This window comes from Canis aureus, chromosome 33 (assembly GCF_053574225.1).
Source record: "Canis aureus isolate CA01 chromosome 33, VMU_Caureus_v.1.0, whole genome shotgun sequence".
Taxonomy (NCBI): Eukaryota; Metazoa; Chordata; class Mammalia; order Carnivora; family Canidae; genus Canis; species Canis aureus.
The window spans coordinates 7703138-7716956 of NC_135643.1; positions in this window are offsets into that span (position 1 = coordinate 7703138).

Here is a 13819-nt window from a genome sequence, read left to right on the forward strand (position 1 = left end):
GACACTTCTTTGTGTCAAGAGTTGTAGGGCGGTAAATTTCAGCAGCCAACACACCACTCCAACAGCTGAACATAAAAGGGATAATTTAACAGACTCTCCAAGGGATTTATCAATATTGGGAATTCGAGGTCCTACAATGCTTTCTTCTACTTTTAGGGGGAGCATGAGAAGGCAGGTCACCGTGTGTTTTTCTGAAGACACACACCTACTGTAGGAGAGAAAACTGCTTTACAGAAAAACAACTCTCACAATCTCCGAATGTATAAACCATGGCAGCATTTGAAAAAAAAAAAAATCAATATAAGAAGTAACCCATCTTCTCATCATGGCTGGGAACCTTAGCATTTTGGTTGTTTCTTTGACCTGTTTTCTATCTTCTCTTTTCTTCTATTTATAGTGTGACTCCTTTAGCACTTGTCTGGCTTTGGTTGCCTATGCTCGGTTCATTTTTGGTTTGCTATTTTTAATATGCTGTTGAGGTAGTTTTGGATCAAAATCATGTATCTTGGCAGCACAAATCATTCAGCTAACAAAGGCATAGTAATCACTGAAGTGATGACCAAATCAGGTTTTTTTTTTTTTTTTATGTGTCCAATTTTTTTTAAAGCATTTCCAAGTGGATATATGAATTTGTATGAGATTTGCTTCGGAGAAAAAAGCATATATTTCCTAGTACTGACCTCATTTCCTTCTAAAGTGGTCTCATCAAATAATTGCTTACATCATTAGAAGAAAATTCATAGACATAAGCCAAAGTCTGAGGCCAGAAGTTTAACTTCATCTTCTATTAAGAAAGTAAATAATGTCATATTAGCAGTCTTTTTTTCTTTTTTTTTCATAATGGGAAATTGCTACATGGCCATAGGTTTTAAATTTCTTCCTTTTCTCTACTTTTCCTAATAAATTCCAATTCAGGGGATTTTGTTCTGCTATTGTCATGTCATATTTATGGATGAAATTAAGAAAGTGGTTCTTCTGGCAACAGTTCAAAATCCTTTGAAAATGAATCATTTGTACAGTAGCTCAACTTTCTGAGCAAAAACTTTAGGGACGTTCATTCATTCATTCATTCATTCTTCCATTCATTCCATGGTCACTGAAGTAGAATCTTTCCTGACATCCCTCTGACTGGGCAAGAATGTTATCTTTCCATGTTGGGTGACTCACCTGGCTGGTTGTCTGTTTCTGTGACCCTGGGGCAAGAGCTAAGGTTGTCTGCAGATCTTTTGGGTCTCTGGCTCCGTGTCTCCAGGCTCTTGAGGTGGGAGGGTCCATGACAGGTGGGAAGAGTCCTGACAGTGAGTCCGGCTTTTGAGCCCTGACTCCTGAGATTGCTACAGGTATCCCTCATAGAGGGACTGCATGTGGTCCCTGCTGTGTGGGCAGATCTGTAGCTGCCCTGCCCAGTGGTTGGTGTTTTAAGAATTCTGATTTCAAATAAGGGTGAGGGGGATTGTGGTTCTCTGGATATTCCCCAGTGTTGGGATTTTTACACATAATTGAATTGTTCCTTTAAAATATCTCTCTTAATTCTTCTTTGTCATCATCATTCAAGCAGCATTCAGACCTTTTCAATCTCTTGCTAGATTACAGAAGTTTTAGAACTAAACTTCTCCAAGTCTGAAGCCACCCTCACATTGAGCTTCCTCCCAGCTCCCTTTCATCATGCCATAGTTCCTTTTTAGATACCAAATGAAGTCCAAATCTTAAGCCTGAAATTCTAGGCTCTCCACAATCTAATTCCAAGTTGCTAAAACTCTTATTTATTCCCTTTCCTCTAGGCATGTGTGCATACTTGATGTTTCCAAAACACCCTGTGAAAAAACAAACAAACAAACAAAAAAAACAAAACACCCTGTGGCAGAGACTATTTATTATCTCCAAATTCATTCTCTTCCTTATTCTTAGTCATGAACCCCACTTTTATTTAAGATATCAGCATATCCAGTGGAAAACTGTGTTCTCTACGCTCTGTTGCAACCATGCATAGCTATGGGACTAGTTTCTTGTCAGAAGAACATGAATCCAAGTACTTCTGGGAGGTATCTGTACAAAATATTTTTTCTTTCTAGCTGGTTGGTTTGGGGTGCAATGAGTGAAGCTCCGGTAGCCATTTTGGACCTTGAGGACAATGACCATACTCCAGGCAGGCAGATCAGAGATCTGAAAGGAGTCTAGGTCCCAGTGACTTTGTGGATCTATCTCATCAGCTCTACCTCCAATGTTATTTGAGTCATTATTTTGTTCTCTTAGTACATGAAGCTGAAACTAATCCCAACTGATACACATACTTCATGGAGGAGGTTATATCGAGGTGGTCCTTGAGGGAAGAATAGGATTTAGACAGGCAAGAAACATCACAGGCAAGAGAAACATAACATAAATGCCTATTAAATTCACATTGTACTTTACAGCTTATAAAGTGCATTCATATCCACTATTTTGTGTTCATCATAACAATTGGGTATGTTATAGGCAAATATTATCCCCATTTTACAGATAAAACTATGGAATCAAAAGTTGAACAAATGATTAAATGGAAAGAACATTGGATATGTAATCAGAAAATCTGGGTTTAAGTTTCTTTTTGTGATGGACAGACTTTAGGGTGGACCCACGATTCTTTTCCTGGTGTTTCTGTTTTTGTAATTTCCTCCTTTTGGGTGTACGTGGACTTGTGACTTCCTTCTAACGAGTAGAATGTAACAAAGATGATGAGATGTTACATCCCATTACATTATATATCACTTGGTCTTGCTGGCTTACTCACTCTGGAGTCTTTCTCTCTTTACTGCTGACCTTGAAGTAGGAAGTTGTCATGAATCCTATAGCTACAAGGGACCACATGCTGCCAAGACCCATGTGAGTGGGAAAGAGGATCCTTCTCTAGTTAAGCCTCCAGATGAGACCTCAGCCTAGGCTCATACCTTGACTGCACAGCCTGGTAAGACTGTAGTAGCTTGCGAGGTCAGCTAACCCACGTCCAGACTCCTGACTCATAGTAACTGTCAGAAAACAAACTGTGTTGCTTTAAACTGCTGAGTTTATGGTAGTGTGTCATGCAGAAATAGATAGCTAATATACTTATCTACTAGTTGTGCAGCCTTCAGGTGATTATGTAACCACTCAGTCATGGCAGAGATGATTAACTGTTCATTGTTAAGTTATACTTTCTCTTCCACAGAATAACACTGTCACTGAGAAGTGGCTGGTCAGTAGGGACTACATTTCTCAGGCCCCCTTGCATATAGGTAGAACCAAAAACTGGTTCTCACCAATACAATGCAAATGGAAGTCATTGATCACTGCCAGGCTGAGGTTGTTAGAAGTGGATGTGCTTTCTCCACTCTTTCTTTGCCTGCCAGCTGGAGGCAAACAACTGTGAGGCCCTAGGGCTTGGTGAAGCCACAGTCAGAAGGAGCCTGGGCTCTTCAATCACCTCAGGCAAGAAAGTTACTCAGTGGCCAGGAATACCTGCATCACCTTGTTATGTGAATGCAAAATAAACCTTACTGTGTTAAGCCACTGACTTTTCCCAATTTATTTATTGTAGCACTACTTTCCCCCAAGTACAGTTTCAATGTTCTTCTCTGTAAAATGGAGATACAGTTGTGACTGAATGAAATAATCTATTTGAAACACTTACTAAATTGTAAAATATATTTTTAAAAGATTTTATTTATTTATTTGAGAGAGAGAGAGGATGTGTGTGTGTTTGAGAGAGAGAGAGAGCAGGAGCAGGGGAGAGATGTAGAGGGAGAAGCAGACTCCCCCCTGAGCAGGGGACCTGATGTGGGACTCGATCCCAGGACCCCAGGATCATGACCTGAGCCAAAGGCAGATGCTTAACTGAGCCACCCTGGCCCCCTAAACTGTAAAATATTATGTTAACACAAGGTGTTCATAGTATCTTTACAAAAGCCCTAATATGTAAATAAGGAGGGAATTAGTTCCTTATTTATTTTAGAGGGGATAAAATGAAAATGTGGCAACAGGACCTGTTTGAGGTCACTCTGTGAATTAGTGATGGGGTGGAGGGTGAGGACTAGAACTTTCAATCTTCTGTCTAAAAGTCTTCTGTAACTTCACATCAAGTGTTCAGAGGTTTGGAAGGTGTGCAAATCCGGGGAGGTTGCAGGAAGACATATTTCTTTAAACATGAGCAGAGTAAGTGCAGTGATTTCAAGGCTGTCCCTGTGGGGTTGAATCCAATGCAATCCCCTCTGCAGAGGTTGCATATTTGGGTGTCAGTACCTTGAAAAGAAACATAGCTATACCTTACGTATGTTTTAGTTAAATTAAAATATTAATGTGTATTTATTTTGAGGTGATGGTTGAAATACCTTCCTTGTGTGTAATGGAATTTTCATCTTTTGGCAACGGTGAAGACAGCTCATTTAGCTACATATGTTGTCAGTGAAATTTCCCACATGCTTACACGAAACATTTGTCTTCTCCAGATGGCCTGTGTAAAGCCCAGTTGTTCTTTCAAATAAATTTATAGTTATGACAAATGTGTTATCTTTCTAGACTCGATGAGAGTTCTTTCTTGGAAGATGAAATAACCTCCTACCATTCAAAAGGGAAGGGTGAGCACCGAACTGTTCTCAGGCTGAAATATGGTGGGATCTGAGTTTAAAGAAGTCAGTAGGTCAGATATGTGCTTTTGCTCCCCTCCCCCTATAGAATCTGTGTGGCCTCAGGTTCCCCACTCACTAAACACACTAAAGAACCCCAAACACAAAAGTTCCTCTGAAGAGAGTCCACATAGTTCTAATCTCTTTTCAGCCTTTTTTTTTTTTTTTCCAGTAACACCTTACTTTCTTTGGTTAAAAATCTAAACATTGGGGGATCCCTGGGTGGCACAGCGGTTTAGCACCTGCCTTTGGCCCAGGGCGCGATCCTGGAGACCTGGGATCGAGTCCCACGTCGGGCTCCCAGTTCATGGAGCCTGCTTCTCCTTCTGCCTGGGTCTCTGCTCTCTCTCTGTGTCTCTCATGAATAAATAAATAAAATCTTTAAATAAAAAAATCTAAACATTTATTATTCAGTATTTGGTATATAAAAATGAATGTCTGTACCACATGCATATGTTAAGAAGCACGTCATAAATGGAATACCTGTGGAACCACTGACTGACTTCAGAGTCAGAACATGACCAGTGCTATGGTATTGACCTGTGGTTCCTTTCTTTTCCCATCCTTCCCCTCCATCACTGAACCAATGTTGTGCCTTACTTTTTTAGACTTTTCATGAACAGATTACAATTGCTTATAAAAATGCTCAGAAACCTTTGTGGGAGAATATACAATGGGACTTCAGCTGGGTGTTTACAATCATTCTTAACCTTTTGCTGAGGGCTTTCAGGTCTATGATGTTTGAAATTTACAGTAGTCCTGTGAGCTGGCCAGGATGGACATCTTATACTTGTACAGATAGAAAACAGAGGCCAGCACGTGACTTACACTTGACGCACAGGCAGCAGAGTTGAGACTAGAACCAAAGTTTTCAGACCCTAAGTCCTTGATCTTGGCATATTGCCTGTGAGTGGGTAGCTGCTATTGAGTAGATTTCAATGGAGAGATCCTAGTTTCTAACCCGACAGAAATATTACTGCAGGCTCGAGCAGCAGAGAAATGGTAGCATGTATCATCATGATCAGATGCAGCACCTCGGGGCCTGGTGTTGTATCTTATTTTCTTGTGTGTTCTCAGCCCTCAGCACGGTGTGTGACGCACAGTAGGCCTAGGTTAGGAGCCTGAACTCTAGCATTGGACATCATGGGATTGAAAACTGGCCCTTTGTTTAGTAGCATTATGACATTTGGCAAGGTAATTAACCTCCTTAAGCCCCAGTTACTCCTTTGTAAAATGAGCCTAATCACAGCAATGCTGGGGGCTGCTGGGAGGAGTAAATGAGACAGTGATGGTGACGGCAGCGTGCTTGGCACAGAGCATGCACCCACTAGATGGTAGCTAAAAATAAAAAATGTCTTTGGGTGAGTCATGGAGTTCCACCTGTTTGTCCTCCAGAAAGCTCCAGTGCCTCATCTTTGAAGTGAGAGGGGGTAGACAAAAATGACTTCTCCAAGTCTTTCTGACTCTAACTTTCAATGATGCTAGATTTAGTTCTCAAGATTTCTGTTGGCTTAGTTTAACTCAGAAAATCATGTCTGAGTACCTTTATTGTTCATTTCCAAGTCCTCACATAACACACAGACTAGTGTGGCAAGATAAAATTGCAAATGCTTTTCTTCCTGCAAATTTCTTGTTGTCCCCTTGGCCTTCTGCCTATTGGCAGCATTCATTGCTTTGGCCCTGAAAAATGTAAAAAATGAGCTTCTGAATTGATTAAAAAACACTGCAGCATTCACTATTATATTGGGAACCAGGATTCCCTTTGAAGAGTAAGATTTTTGAGAAAGCAAAGGAATCCTTAAGCACTGACTTCATTTTCGAACTGTAGTCTAGAGATGGATCTAGATTTAATGCCTGTTGGATTGGATGGATATTCTCCATCCAACAGGCATTAAAGCCTAAGTGACTAATGGGAAGCCAATTTTCAGAGGGAATATGACTGAGGCTTTGAGGCTGGTTAATGCTCCTATACTGAGCCATGTGAAGGAGGTGGAGGATCAGAAGGTGAGACACTTCCAATAAGTTTGGAATATATCAGGGTATCGAGCACCTACCTCTCATTTCCCAGAGGAGGTCTGGAAGCAGCAGGCCTTGAAGAGAAGTCCTTCTGTCCCAACCCTCCTGCTAACATGGCCCAGCTTAAGAAGAGCAGAATCAGTGGTGTGGGATGTGTGGAAAGAATCTCTCCCTGTTTACCCACATGCACACATGAGATCGTACAGAACAGGTACCCGTGGGGGGATAAAATTGATTGGGAGCCAACAAGGAACTTGCAGAGGCCTTGGTGTGAAGATGAGAAGGACCTAGGATGACTTTCATGGGCATAGTGGCCAGAAGGAAGGGGAGAGACACTTCTGTATGCAGAGGGGACCAAGGTCTTTGAAGCAAAGAAAGAGAACGAATTGTATAAGCAACAAAACCAGAGGGTGGCAAGACGGATCAAAAGGGCCGGCCAACTGCACACCTGCAGATACTAGGACAATAGATGCTGCTGTTTAGTCTGGGAGACAGGCAGACATGATCACTATGAATGCCACCTGTTACGCACTGTGCTAACTTATGTCCAAGGTGCCGTAGCTATGGGAACATGATAGGATAGCTCCAAAGACAGGGTGATGTGAACTGGGCTGTGAAGAATGTGTAGGTGCTCATGATGTGGAAGAGAGTATGTCAGGCATTCAGAGGAGAGAGAACAACATGTGCAGAGTCTTAGAGAAGTAGTGATCGTGAAATGTCTGGGAGATAGCGAGAAGACCAGGTGTCCACATATATCTGTGGGAGAAAGGCAGGACAATGGCAGGGCAGGGATATTTAATGCCACATTGTACAGGACTTTGTGTGTGACAGGCTAATTTCTCTTAACCCTAGATCACTCTGTAAGGTTTCCCAGAGTTTTCTTTATGAAAGAAATCTGATCATGTCATTTGGCTTAAAGTCTTATATTGGCTCCCCTTAGAAGAGGGATGATTAACTTTTATTATGCCACGGAATCATATGTCTGATAAAGCTCAGAAAAATACTTTTCAATGCTTAAGAAAAATAAGTAGGATAACAAAGGAAACCAATCGGCAGCCCCGGTGGCGCAGCGGTTTGGCACCGCCTGCAGCCTGGGGTGTGATCCTGGGGACCCGGGATCGAGTCCCACATCAGTCTCCCTGCATGGAGCCTGCTTCTCCCTCTGCCTGTGTTTCTGCCTCTCTCTCTCTCTCTCTCTGTGTCTATGAATAAATAAATAAAAATAAAACCTTTAAAAAAACAAAGGAAACCAATCATATTGAAATATAGTTATTACAATGGCTTAAAATTCATAACGTATGTACATCTTCAGTAGGTCTGTAAGTAGGTCTAACGACTACTGTAACTTGAAAGTAACAATGTAATAATTCAAGTAACAAGTAATAATTCATGATATCTGCAACAACTGTAAAGTGTGCAAATAGTTGTGATATTGATTGGTTAAGTCACGGACACTGCTAATACTACATGGTTTGTTGTTCATATCTTTAACCAAAGGAAATACTAAATCTAGTTAGAGGTTAGTAAATAGAGATGCCAAGTGTGTGACAGACATGCTTCTGGATGGGTGGGAGGTAGCCCTCTAAGAGTCCTGAAAACAAGGCTTGGTCCTTTGCCCTTTTCTGCCCAGGCAATGACCTACATGCGTGAGTCTGCTCACTTTCCCTCAGGTAAGCTTTGGAGATCAAGGTGAGGCTGAGAAAGTCTGTCAGACTCTCAGGACAGGCATTGTTCTCCAACCCAGCCTTTATGAACAGAGTCGGTAAGTTGCTTCTCTGCATGCTGACTCATTTATCTCACTCCTGGCTCGGGTCAGGCAGAGGAGAGGGGTGCTGCTTACAAGACTTCCTTAATGGTTCAGCAATGGCAAGGAAACTCATTGGGAGGCTAGTCTTCCAACATCTGAGCAAAGTGTAACATATTAAATGTAGCTTCCTCCTGGGATTTGGGTTACCAGGCTCTTTGTTCCATGATCAACTCCCTGCCCCAACCTGGTAGTCATCAGGCTGCTGGATTCGAGGAAGCAGGAGTGGAAAGAGGGGAGAGGGCCATGACAGGGGCAGGGGGGCAGTCCAGAAGTAATACTTAGCAATAAAACAATAAATATTGTTTATTTATTATTTCTCATGCCTTTAAATTCAGAAAAATCAGGAACATATTCCTAGCCCCCAAAATGATACCTGACAAATATTAGGAATCAAACCAGCATTTATTTGAATGAATAAATAAAGGGATGTCTCTGAAGTGTTTGACTTACAAAAATAAGCAAAAATGCTCTCTATGCATGTAGCAACTTACTAAGCCCCTTTACATATAAATATTAATTGAGTTAGGCTGTTAAAGATCAAAAAGAAGAGACTCAGATTTCTAGATTGAAGCTCTTTCCACTACCATTCTAAGCAGGAATATATAGTGCCTAGAGATGGGTCTGTGTGTGTGTGTGTGTGTGTGTGTGTGTGTGTGTGTGTACTGGGAGAAAGGCAGATCTTATCCTGACAAATAATTGCATCTGTTTTATAGTAACTCTCTGTATTCAGAAGTTGGCTTAGAATTGTGATGCTCTCATTTGTTTATTCATTCAATAAATATTTATTAAGTGCCAGTCATTGTTATAGGTGCTGAGTACAGAGTAGTACAAAACAGTTCCTCCACTCATGGAGATAGTAACTGTAGAGAAAGGGAGGAAAATATTAAGCAAACAGTTAAATTGAAGTGTATAATTACAAATTGGGCCAAATGCTAAAAAGAAAAATCATAGGTTATGATCCGGACAGTGTTTTACTATCAAAGGAGGGGCAGCAGAGAAGGGCTTTTCCCCATAAAGAGAGTTCACACACACTTATTCTGGTGGTGGGGATCTTTGTTGTGTTTTTTTCCAAGAGGCTTTGCCCTTCCATTTTAACGAACCCACATTAAAACATCATCCAAAGATATAATCTCTAAGCTCTAGTATATTTTTGTGTTGACCCTATGTGTGTAGGTTGTGGAGGCAAATTCTAAGAAGACGTTTTGGACCAGTTCGTAGACACTAAATCTGGTTTATAAACAGGGACATACGCTGGTGACTGAGTTTTCAACAGGAAACAGTTTAAAAATAATCCATGTGTGGCCACAAAAAGGGACAGATAATCAGGCTAATGTCACGGGTGTGTAGTAAGGGCTTGGTGATTTCGGCTATCATACTACAGCATGGTCATATGACTAAATTTTCTGAACACATCACAGGTAGACCTATTATCCTGAGAGAAATGACCAAAACTTACCTTTTTACATTTGTTCTCCATTTTGGTGATTTGACTGTCTGCTGAAGACCATTAAGTGCAAGATGCCTGTGAGGCGCGTTAACTACCAGAATGCATATGGAATCCTCTAGAATGGAACAATATTGGAACCTAATAGGATCTATGTGGGGCATAAATAAGACATGACAATTTGGCCATCATCCCGTGTCTGGTTAAGCTTTTGAAAGAATGCTTTAGGTGCCATCTTGTGGTCAGCATTATAAATATATTGAATTCAACTCCTCAACTTGCCAGAAAGATTGTATTTAAAAAGTTTATGAGGGGGAGAAAATAAACAAAAAATTTAAAAGGCTTCCAAAATAGAAAAAAAAAAGTTTGTGAAGGCTTTTGGGTGTTTGGGACTTAGAAATCTCCCTATGGAAACCAATGTCATAAAGGAAGTTTCTATTACCAGGCTATGGCAAAACCTTGGTATATTAATCAGATCTCTTTCAGCTTCAGGGGATAGAAATTTATTTCAAACTAGCTTAGGGAAGAAAATGGGTTAGCTTCACAGAACTGAGCTGTTCTGAGCTCACAGAACATCAGGAGTTGCTGTAGGAACCAAGGTCTTGGAGGCTAGATCCAGGACCCAAGGTCATCAGGACCTGACCCCTCTGTTTCTTATTTCTGTTTGGTTCCATTTTCTTCAAAGAAGATTGTTGCCAGATGTGCAGATTTCAAACGGTTTCTGCATTATGACTCAGGAACAAATAGAAGGATCTCAAGGAAGGACTCTGGCCTGATTTGGGTCACATGCCAATCATGCAGTGATGGGAATGAGGCACCATGAACAGCCAGCTTGAGTCTGGAGATCATCCCCTGTGGTGGTGGTGGGGGGCCACGGGGGACAAAGGGGGAGGGATCTTAATGACATGAGCATGTTACCTTAGAGACAGAATATGTAGGAATGCTTCCTGGGAAACTGAACAAACTAAACTTGAAGAATAACACAACCCACTACTACATTCCACTACTTGGACACCAGCGCATATCTGTTCCCTTCCCCCATGCATGCAATTTTAAAAGTGCCAAAATACTTTGTTTCCTGAGAACAATACAACAACAGAAACTCACCTCTTCCTCAGGAGGAGAAAACTCAAAAGATACATTGAGTTGATGAATTGAAGCCAAGTTTAGGATTTCTGGATAACATGTATTCCTCTTAGATCTGGATATGTGGCTTCTCTTGGTCCAACTATCTATTTCCACTGGAAAAAAAAAAAATAAAACACACAACAACTTGACCACGAAGTCAATTCACTTGAATTGATCTACTTTGGGTTCACTTAATATACCTTTAAAAATTTCCAAAGGAGAAAAATCCCATGAAAACCTTATTTTTGAACAAAAAAAAAAAAAAAAAAGGAAACCTTATTTTTGTAAGTCAAACACTTCAGAGACTCCCATTTATTTATTCATTCAAATAAATGCTGATTTGATTCCTAATATTTGTCAGGTATCATTTTGGGGGCTAGGAATACGTCCCTGATTTCTCTGAATTTAAAGACATGAGAAATAATGATAATACTAAGTAACAAAGGGCTACAATTGGAATATGCATTGTGTATATATGTTCTATTTGTAACATTTTCCAGAATCGTATATATTTTACAAGTGGTGCTTATGGAAAATTGAAATTACCAAAATAAAAGAATCTCATTGACATAGAGGATGGGGATAAATAGAACCTCAAAGAGTTAGAGATATTACTAAGATTATTTCAGATTGGAAGACACTTGGCAATGGTTTGCCTAAAACAATGGATGCATTTTCTTCCCCGTTTTAGTTTTCTTAGTCTTTGTTCCAAATAGAGTTTGGTTTGTGCACTTGAGGGATAATTAATCATGAAATGATATTGGAATCAATTTACATTATTTAGTAATTAGTTTCAGAAGAGCTCATTGTCCTGTTAGCATTTCTAATTTAAAGTAAATTGACTTATTTTAAGACATATATTTAGCTTAATGGTACAGGGGAACGATAGGGTAGTGCTTAAAAGCATAGGTTTCGGTGTAAGATTGAACAAAGTTTGAATCCTGGCTCTACTTCTCTATTAGTTGTGTGACCTTCCACAAATTTTCTAACCTGTCCGTATCTCAGTTTCCTGATCTGGGTACAGTGCCTGTCACCTGTCCCATCTGTAGTTTTGCCTTCTGCAGTTTGGGTTACACACCACTAAGAGGAGGAGCAGATGATTCTGACGAATCATCAGAAGGCGGAGAGCAGGCTAACTGCCTCAGGATGTTACATCATTCCTCTCACTTCATCTCATCACATAGGTGTGTTATCATCTCACATCAGCACAAGAAGAAGGGTGAGTCTGAGAAGGTATTTTGAGGGAGACAACACATTCATAACTTTTATTTCAGTATATCGTAATAATTGCTCTACTATTAATTAGTCATTAATCTCTTACTGTGCCTAATTTATAAATGAAACTTTATCATAGGTATGTATTAATAGAAAAAACCATGATATATTTAAGGTTCAGTACTATCTGTGGTTCCAGGCATCCTCTAGGAGTCTTGGAATGTATTTCCTATGGGTAAGGGGAGATACTTTAGTGGAAATAATACCAGGACTAAGTTCCTAAGGTTATTCTGAGGATTAAATAAATATCTGATGGTATTAGCACATCAAGGTACAAAAATGTTAAAAGAAAAATTAGAAAAAAGCAAAGCTTTTCTTAAATGCCTTCTATAGGCAGGCACTACATGGTTAAAATTCATTTATTATTGCCATAGAGACCGTTGATTTAATGATCATCTATTCATAGAATTGATTAATTGGGGCCAATAGCACTTGGAAAGGGAATTGAGAATATAGACATGAAAAGATTTTGTTTTTATTTACTCTATTGAATGGTGTTGTCAGGGAATCACTGGACTAGCAAAATTATGTTAAGGTGTTGCTGACTAGATAGAGTGTTGTTGGTATTGGGGACACTTTTTCCCATCGTTGATGTTTTATTCTATGTGAAGGAAGCTCTCCTAGTGTAGTACTTTGGGTCCCCCCCCCCCTTCTTTGGTTCTTTCTGGAGGGGGAGTCCCTTATCTTTCTTGGTGAATGCAGAAGGAGTAAACATGACAGTATAGCCCAGACTCTCCTCTTTTTCTTTTGGGAGTGAGCCTGTCGGCAGGAAACTTACATTCTACTCTGACTCTCTTTGCCATAAATATACCAGGGACAGGCCCTGTATCTCTGAGGCTTGCCCTCTTTCAGTGGTGCTTGTGACTCAGAAGGTAAGTGTGATTCTTAGGTGGAATATAGTGGAACTCACTTGTCTAAAGATATGGGCCACTTTTGCCAATATTAATGTAATATCCAATTTTCATCTGGCTTACTCTTTGGTCTTATTATTATTATTTTTTAATCGTCTCACAACATTTGTGGAGGAAGATGGATGTTACTTATTGAAGTCCTAAGAGTCCTGTTGACATACTAATTGACATACTAATTGTATATATTCTGCTAGGGACTTTGTAGGCACCTGACTGGAATGCATTTCAGGAGTCTCTACTGAGGGGCAAGGAAGTGCTTGTGTAGGAAACCATTGGTGTGACTAGAACTGTCTACTGAAGTTACCAGGGACTTTCAGTGTGGGTTGAGGGGATTTGGGTGAAGTACCAGCAGTATTGGCGGTAAAGTTGTCCTTGAATCTCCTTTGATTGTGTTAGATGCCCTTATCTATGGTCCCACAACCCCTTATTTCCTCCACTATAAAACTTCTGACATTGTACAGGTTCTTTTTTTCTTCTAGGCTATGTGAGCAGGGACAAGATCTGTGTTGTTCGCTGTGGTATCCTCAAGCCTGGGTGATCAATAAATATTTGTTGGATGAATGTTTTGTTTAGGAATAAATAAATGTTCACAGTGGAAAAG